Genomic DNA, 9,106 nt, shown 5'->3' on the forward strand with positions numbered 1-9,106 from the left:
AATTTTGAAATGTACAAAAAATGAATGTTGAAAAATATCTGTGGAATTGGAAAAAAACTACAAAATAGTAATAGATAATATTGATATGGACAACTAAGTGGCCCGGTGGATGGAACACCAGGTCTGGAATGACTGTTCAAATCAAATGAGCCTGGGCAATTACTTCACTGTGATTACCTCAGTTTCCTCATCCGTAAAATGAGCTGGAGAAGGAAATGGTAAATCACATCAGTATCTTTGTCAAGAAAACCCCAATAGGGACAAGTCAAACATGACCAAACATCATCAAAACATTGACATAGTACCTATTCTCTACCAGACTCTGGAGAAAGTACTTTACAAACATCTCATTTTTACAAATATTGTCTGATACCCCATTTTACTTCCTTTGGTTTTAGTTGTCTCATTTATAGAAAGAAGAGAAGGGAAAATCATCTAAGAATATTTCCAGCCCCAGATCTTACCTTTCAAACCTAAGTTCATATTATTCCTTTTACTCTCCAATCCAGATAAACTGTACTAAGACATACTCTGTATCTGGTGCTTTATTCGGTGCTTTAATTCATTCTGTTACTAGTACCTGATATGCTCTCCATCATCCTCTTTGTTTGTTAAATTCCTACCCATCCTTCAAAGTCCAACCCAATGCCACCTCCTCCATGAAACTTTGTTTTTTTCTAATTTTTCCACTAATTTTCCTATTCTAAGCTTTAAAAAAATCAAATTTAATGATCCTTTCTATATATGGATGTGTATAACTGGAGAAAAATGTACAAGAAATTGGAAATTTCTATTATAAAGAATTTGGTTTTTTTTTTTTAATCTCAAATAAGTATTGCAGCCAGATTCCAATTAGTGAATAGTGAATCCTGTGAAGTGTATCATGTGTGATGGAATTCCCTCTATTCAAGTTAGAATTATATAAAATATGGTTCTACTGGTTTCAGACCAATGGAAATATGTAGTGCAAATTTGAATAATGTAAACCCTTCAGATAATTCATGGTTCTCACTAATTAGAAACTGGCTGTAAATTCAATATATATCCTTCAAAGCTGCCTTGCTTATTTGTGTCTCCTGGTTTTCTGTCCCCTTCTCATTTGGTAGGAATAGAGAGGGAATCCTTTCCCAAAATCCTTTCTTTCTACCTCACCCCAACCTCAATTGAAAATTAAAACAAATATGTGATTAAAAAACCAATATTGACCATGTCCAAAAACATGTAGTCTGTATCTGGAGTCCATATGCCTCATCAGTGCTCTGGAATCAATGTTAGTCATTGAGCTGAACAAAGTTCTTATGTTTTTCAAAACTATTTATCTTTACAAGGTTATTAGTATATAAATTGTTCATTTGGCTCTATTCACTTTGCATCAGTTCATACAAGTGTTCTCTAGATTCTTTGAAATCATCCCTTTTATCATTTTTTATAGTTCAATAGTAATATTCCATTACATTAATATACTATCATTTGTTTAGTAATTCTCCAATTGATGAATAGCCTCTTTCTTTTCAGTTCTTTTCCACTACAGAAAAAGGGGTGCTAAAATATCATCCCCATTGTATATAGGTCTAATTAGGATTATGGCAGCATCAAAATGTATAAATTATGGTATACACTTTTGGGGCATAGTTTCAAATTGCTTTCCAGAATGCCTGAAATAATTCACAGCTCTACCATGCATTAATGTAGCTGTTTTCCTGAAGACCCTCCAACATTCTTCATTTTCCATATTGGTCATCTTTTCTAAAATAATGATTGTGAGATAAAACATGAGTTGTTAATTTGCATCTCTAAATATTAGTGGTATGGAGTTTTTTTTAATATGGTTTTTGATAGCTTGGATTTCTTGCTTTAAAATTTTTCTGTTCATATCTCTGGACCATGTAGCTATTTTGGAATAACTTATAAATTTGAATCAGTTCCTTATTTATCTTAGAAATAAGAACTTCCTGCTCACAGCCAGACCCCCCCAAAAAAAAAATGTAAAATCTGTCAAGATCAAGAAAAACAAGGACAGTGAAGTTTAAGATTCGCTGCAGCAGGGACCTGTACATATTGGGCATCATAGACAAAGAAAAGGGAGAGAAACTTAAACAGTCTTTGCCTCCTGGTTTGGCTATGCAGGAGCGGAAGTGAAGGAATTATTCAGTGTTCTGCCTATATTAAAATGTAGGTGGGGAAAGAGGGGAAAAAAACAAACAAAAGAAAATTATTCTGAAATGTTAGAACAAGAGAAGAAAGTAGAAATAGAAAAAATATATATCCACCAATTATCACCTGAAAAAGATCCTATGAGGAAATCTTACAGGAACATCATAGCTTAATTCTAAAAACCAAATCAAGGGAAAAAATATTATAAGCAAAAAGAAAAAAACTATTCAAATATGAGAAATAATAAATTTCTCAAAGAAAGTTGCAGCAAAGATTTTTTTCCCCAGTTAACTGTTTCAAATTTTAACTACATTGGGTTTCTTTCTCTTAAAATCTATTTAAATTTTATATAATCAGAGTTGTTCATCTCATCTTATATAATCTTCTCTCTCTTGTTTGGTCATATGTTCTTTCCTTAACCATTTATCTGAGGTAATTTATTCCTTGATCCACTAATTTGTTATTATGTGACTTTTTAATCTCTAAATTATGTACTATTTAGCATTTATCTTAGTATATAGTGTGAAATGTTGATCTAAATCTAATTTCTGCCAGATTCCCAACAATTATTGAATATGAATCCTTATTCAATAGTTGGTGTCTTTGGATTTGATGACCACTTTGCTGGTGTTCATTTGTTTCTATATACTGTGTACTTAATTTGTTACACTGATTAATCTCTTTTTTAAAACTAGTACCAAATAGTTTTTGATGATTATTTCTTTGCAGCATAATTTGAAGCCTAATATTGTTAGTCTCCTTTCTTTGTCATTTTTTGCCATTATTTCCTTTGAGATTCTTGACTTTTTGTTCTTCCAGATCAATTTTATTATTTTTCTGGCCTTATAAAATAATCTTTAAGTTATATGATTGTTATGGTATGGAATAAATAAATTAAATTAGGTAATATAATTTTTATTATATTGACTCAGTCTATGAGTCATGAAATCTTCAATATACCCCTAATCTAAATTATCACATAGTACATACTCAATGAATACTTCGTGATTACTTAATGGATTATTGAATTGATTTAAATTGGCTGACAATGTATTAATAAATACAATTTTTTTTCATTACTGTCTTAAATTTTTCCCCTCCCTTATTATGATTTTACATATTTTGGTAAGTTTATATTCTCCCAGTACTTTAGTTTTCTTCTCTTTAAAGTGGGTATGAATACTAAACTCCCTTTCTTCTAAGAAATCTCTTCATTTCCTACACTACTATACTCTTTTGGTGTCATGCCTGGTGTCTTCTTCCTGCTCCCCAGTAGATTATAAATTCTTTGAGGGAAAGGACCATCTTTGTTTTTCTGCATTTGTATTTGGGATCTCCAGCAATTAACACACTGCCTGGCATATAGTAGGGACTTAATAAATGTTTATTGACTAACTAAAATTTTTAAAAAGGGATTCAAAAAGCTCTTTGTCCAAGTGCCTAACAGGTGCTTAATTAATATTTATCGATTGAATTCTCTCTGAATTTAGCTAAGCTAGTCTTTGGATTTCAGGTAATTAGTCTATCACCTGGCTCATTGTGAAAATTTTCTGCTTGATAGGATCTGGAAATTGTATTGCCTAGGAGGACCCAGGCTCACCTTCACACCTGCCATATGGGAGGAAGACATCAGGGGATTATCATAATCACATGTTTATTCCCTGAGTGAGGGATGGGCATAGAATCAAGTCTCTGACAAGGAGAGAACCAGATAGAGATATAGTCTTTCTCCTTTGGGAAATGACCAAAGAATGTGGTAGCAGAGGCACTGATGGGAGAAAGAGGAATTTTAACCTTTACAAACACACACAAACATACACACACACAGAGCTTGCTTTTCCTCAGCTGCTAACCATAATAATAAGCTTCAAGGGGCCTAAATGATTCTGTAATCCAATCAAGTGAGAAATCCTCTCAGATGAAATACTCTTTCAAAAGTTACTAATAATCTTTTAATTGCCAAATCTGATGATATTTTCTCGGTTCTTCTGTTCATTTAATTCCATGGCTTTATGTTACCTCTGAGATAAAACTTTTCTGTTTCATTTTTAAAAGCCTTCATAACATGACCCCATTCCATCTTTCCAGCCTTATTATACATTATTCTCCCTACCATATTTAGTATGTATTTAATAAATGCTTATCGATTATTTTATGTCTAAAATGAGTTCCTCCACCCCCATTCCACCCTTCAAAAAGAAAATTCCTTGTTCAGGTGTTTACTTGGAAACATGCCTTACATTGTATATGTTGTTTAACTGTATCAGATTGCTTGCTGTCTTGGGGAGGGGCTCTTACTTAGCCCCTTAGCTAAGTAAGAGAGGGAGGGAGAAAAATTTGGAATAAAAATCTTCAAAAATGAAATTAAACCAAACTAAAATACCAAAAAATTGCCTTACACTATTTCTTCTTCACAATAAATATTCAATAAGCTCAAGTCATTAATAATTTAATAATTATTCTTGGGAGATGGATAGCATCATGTAATGGATAGAGTCTTGGACTTAGAATCACAAGCTCCTACCTATATACAGAAGCAGCAAACACTGGCTCTGGAGTCACTCAATAAACATATATAAAGTACCTACCGTATGCCAAGGAAAATATAAATCTCCCATGTGATACTTATTCCTAATGAATAAGACATTAACCTCCTAAGGTAGTTTCATCATTTATAAAATGAACCAATTGGATTAGATCACTCCTGAGGTGCCTTCAAATTTTAGAGCTGTATTCCTTTGGCCTAGATCTCATTCTCCTCATTGTTGAAGGGATAAGGTAAAGAATTAGACTAGATGACAGCTGACAACTGCCACTTTACAGCTATGTGACTTTGGTTGAGTCACTCTTTTTTTCTCTGAAACTCTGTTTTCTCAATTATAAAATAAAAAAAATAACAACCTGTTTACCTCACAGAGAAATGTTTGTGACTTAAAATCAGAAGCAAATGACTAAATGAATGAACACGTTGAGTTCACATAGTAACTCTTTGAGGAAGTGCAATACTTGTAAGAGATACAGTGAATAAAACACTGGACCTGGAATCAGGAAGACTCAAGTTGGAATATGGCCTCACACACATATTGGTCCTGGACCTCTTTTAACCTCAGTAATCTAGACTATAAATGAGAATAAAAACAGCACCTCTCTCCCAGTGCTGCAGTGAAGATCCAATGAGATAATAGTTTTAAAGCACTTAGAACAGTATCTGGCACACAGTAGGCACTTAAATGCTTGTTTTCTTCTCTTACTTTGAGTCTTAATTTCTTCATCTGCAAAGGGATGTATAATGTGTTTACTTTATCAGATTGTTGTGAAGATCGAAGGAAATAACATATGTAAAGCAATAGCCTGGCAAGTTTTAAAGCACTATTAAAACTAGAATTATTATTATTTATTGCAAAGTATGTGTGTGTGTGTGTGTGTGTTTTAATGTAGCATATTCTTGGATCTTCAGTGGGAACAGAAGAAACTAGAATTGTGATATTTTTGGTTTCTTTAAAGTCCAGTCTTTGGAGACTTTTTATTCAAAAAAAGATCCCTTGGGAAGGGAAGATTGGGATTAAGGAAGGGAGTGTATTTTTGGTATAGTACATCAGGGGTGATGTTTGGATGGATAATATGCTTTTTGGAAAACTTACTGAAAAAATCCTTGAAGCCTCAAGAGTTCCAGAAGGAGGGCCTCATTATTCCTAACTACTCCTCTGGGTTTGTTTTGAGTTTGCTATTGGTGTGTTTTGGATTTGGTTTTTTGTTTTGTTGTATTTTGGCCAGCAGATTTATTCAGCAAGAAAGACCTGATTAGAAGGCAACAAGGAGAGCCTTTGTGAAGTGAGGGTCCCGGCTCCTCTGCCAGATCCCATCACTCAGATGGTCATGTTTCTATTTTTAGTTCAGTCATCTGATCCATTTTGGCTAGCACTTTGACCCTTCTGGGATCTGGCTGGGCCAGAGCAAGGACAGGGCACTTTCCAGCCAATCTTATGCTCAGCTCATGATATTGGCAATTATCCACTAGGGGCCACTCTCAAGTTCTCTTACTGCCTGGGATAACTGCCTCTTGCTAGAGGAAGGAAAAAAGAGAAGGAAAAGGAGGATACTATATCTGCCCCTTTTCATAAATGGGCACGGGGTCAACTGGGACCAACTAAAACAAACCATTTCTCTTGGGTGGAAGAAGCAAACAAACATTTTGTCAATATCAGTTATAGAATTTCTTAACCTTATTTTGTTTCTTGGATTCCTTTGGATGTGTCTGGTGAAACCTATGGACTCCTTCTTAGAATAGTGTTTTTAAATACATCAAATAAGATACATAAGATTGAACAAAAAATCATATTGAGATAGTTTTCAATTTTCATAATGTGTGTGTGTGTTCATAAACTTTAAATACATTCTTGAATCCCAGGTTCAGAACTACTGAGTTAAGGGAAGAAGTGCCTCAATCCTGTCTCATTCTATCCCAAATTTTCATTTCTTATGTCATAGAATCATAGACTCCAAGTTGGAAATAAATTACAAATTTCCAAAGGGATGAACCACGAAAGATGAGATCACCACTGCAGCGTGTAAAAAAGTAAGAGAAACTGAGAGAGCTAAGGAAGGATCCCTGGGGAAACTCAAGCTTAGGAACAAAAGGGAGATGAAAATCTAGCAGAGGAGACTGAGAAATAGCAGTCAGTGAGATAAGAGAAGAACCAGAAGACGCTTTAGAATCACAGGAGCCAAGGGAAGAAAGGGAAACCTGGAGGGGGAACATAAATGGCCCACAATGTCAAAGAGTGCAGAGAGATCAAGAAGAATGAGAAATAAGAGCATCAGAATTTGTGGTAAGTTTGTTGCCAACAACTTTTGCAAGATATATTCAGGAGAGTGGTGGGTTTAGAAGCCAGAAAATCCTTCTCTGATGACTCATTATGGCATGGAGGTGACCCTGAGCTCTGGAAGGCCAAGCTAAATGGAGAGAACAGTCTGGCAGGTACTAGTGCACCAGAAAGACTTAAGTACAAGTCTATAGGACCCCTTCTCAGAATCATATATTTATTGAGGTTTTTTTATTTTCAAAACATATGCAAAGATAATTTTTTCAACACTGACCCTTGAAAAACCTTGTGTTCCAATTTTTCTCCCCTTTCCCTCACCCCTCCCCTAGATGGCAAGTAATCCAATATATATAAAACATGGTAAAAATAAATATTAAATCCAATATAGGCAATACATGTTTATACAATTATCTTGCTGCACATGAAAAATCAGATCAAAAAGGAAAAAATGAGAAAGAAAATACAATGCACGCAAACAACAACAAAAAGAGTGAAAATGCGATGTTGTGATTCACACTCAGTCCCCACAGTCCTCTCTCTGGGTGTAGCTCTCTTCATCACAAGACCATTGGAACTGATTTGGATCCTCTCATTGTTGAAGAGAGCCATGTCCATCAGAATCCATCATTGTATAATGTTGTTGTTGCAACATACAATGATCTCCTAGTTCTGCTCATTTCATTTAGCATCAGTTCATGCAAGTCTCTCCAGGCCTCTCTGTATTCATCCTTCTGGTCATTTCTTACAGAACAATAACATTCTGTAACATTCATATACCATAACTTGTTCAGCCATTCTCCAACTGATGGGCATCCACTCAATTTCAGAATCATATCTTTAAATGTACCAGATAAAATCCACAGGACTACAAAAGAAACCAATTAGATGGAGAGTCATCAAAATATTTTTAAAAGACAAAGTAGGGGATCTCAGATTAAGAATCACTTCACTAAATACTGGGGATGCAAAAGGGAAAAAATTCTCTGCTTTTCAGGAGCTGACATTCTACTGGGAGGAAATAAGAGACATTATTCTGAGAATAACACACACCTTTCAAAGATCTCAACAACCTCTAGTTTTTTCTAGAGCTATGAAGATTACAACTACTGGGAGACGCACACACACACATACACACACGTGGGTGCCTCAAAGATCTCAACAGCATGCAGTTTGTTGCAGGGCTTTGAAGACTCAAACTACTAGGATTTTCCCAGTTAGTGTTAAATATTTTTAAGCCTTAACTCCCAAGATAAATTCTGACTACATAGTTACATTCATATGGATACATTTTTTCCAAAGGGAGGGAGGAAAGATAGAAGGAGAAAAGTAGGGAAGGAAGATGAAAGAAAGAAGGAAGGAAGGAAGGGATAAAGAATGGAAGAGTAAAAGGAAGGAAGAAAGGAAAGATGAAAAAAAGAAGGAAGGATGGAAAGAAGGAAGAAAGGATAGATAGGAGGAAAGATGGAAAAGAAACAAAGAAGGATGAAAAAAGGGAGGAAGGAAGGGAAGGAAGAAAGCTGGAACACAGAAGGATGGAAGGAAAGAAAGAAGGAAGGATAGAAGGAAGGGATAAAAGATGAAAGGATAAAAGGATGAAAGGAAAGAAGGAAGGGAGGGAGGAAGGATGGAAAGAAAGAAGAACTTTTGTGCTAAGAACTGGGTGCTAAATGCTTTATAAATATCACATTTGATCCTTACAACAATCCTTGAAGATAGATCCTATTATTATCTCCATTTTATAGCAGAAGAAACTGAGATAAGAGCAGTTAATTGACTTGGGGAACACAGCTGGTAAATGTCTGAGGCCAGACTGAGAAGACAACATGCAAACATTCAGTTGTTTCCAATCATGTCCAATTTTTTGTGACTCCATTTAATGTTTTCTTAGTAAAAATACTGGAGTGGTCTTCCATTTCCTTTTCTGATTCATTTTACAGATAAAGAAACTGAGGCAAACATGGTGAGATACTTATCCAGAGTCAGACAAGTAACATGCAAGTCAGATTTGAACTCAGAGGCATGAGTCTTCCTGACTTCAGGTCCTGCACTCTACCCACTGAGTCAGCTGCCCCATGAGCAATTATGTATCAACCACACACACACACACACACACACTATGGTGGAGATAA

The sequence above is a fragment of the Sarcophilus harrisii genome, chromosome 4 (genome assembly GCF_902635505.1).
Source record: "Sarcophilus harrisii chromosome 4, mSarHar1.11, whole genome shotgun sequence".
Lineage (NCBI taxonomy): Eukaryota > Metazoa > Chordata > Mammalia > Dasyuromorphia > Dasyuridae > Sarcophilus > Sarcophilus harrisii.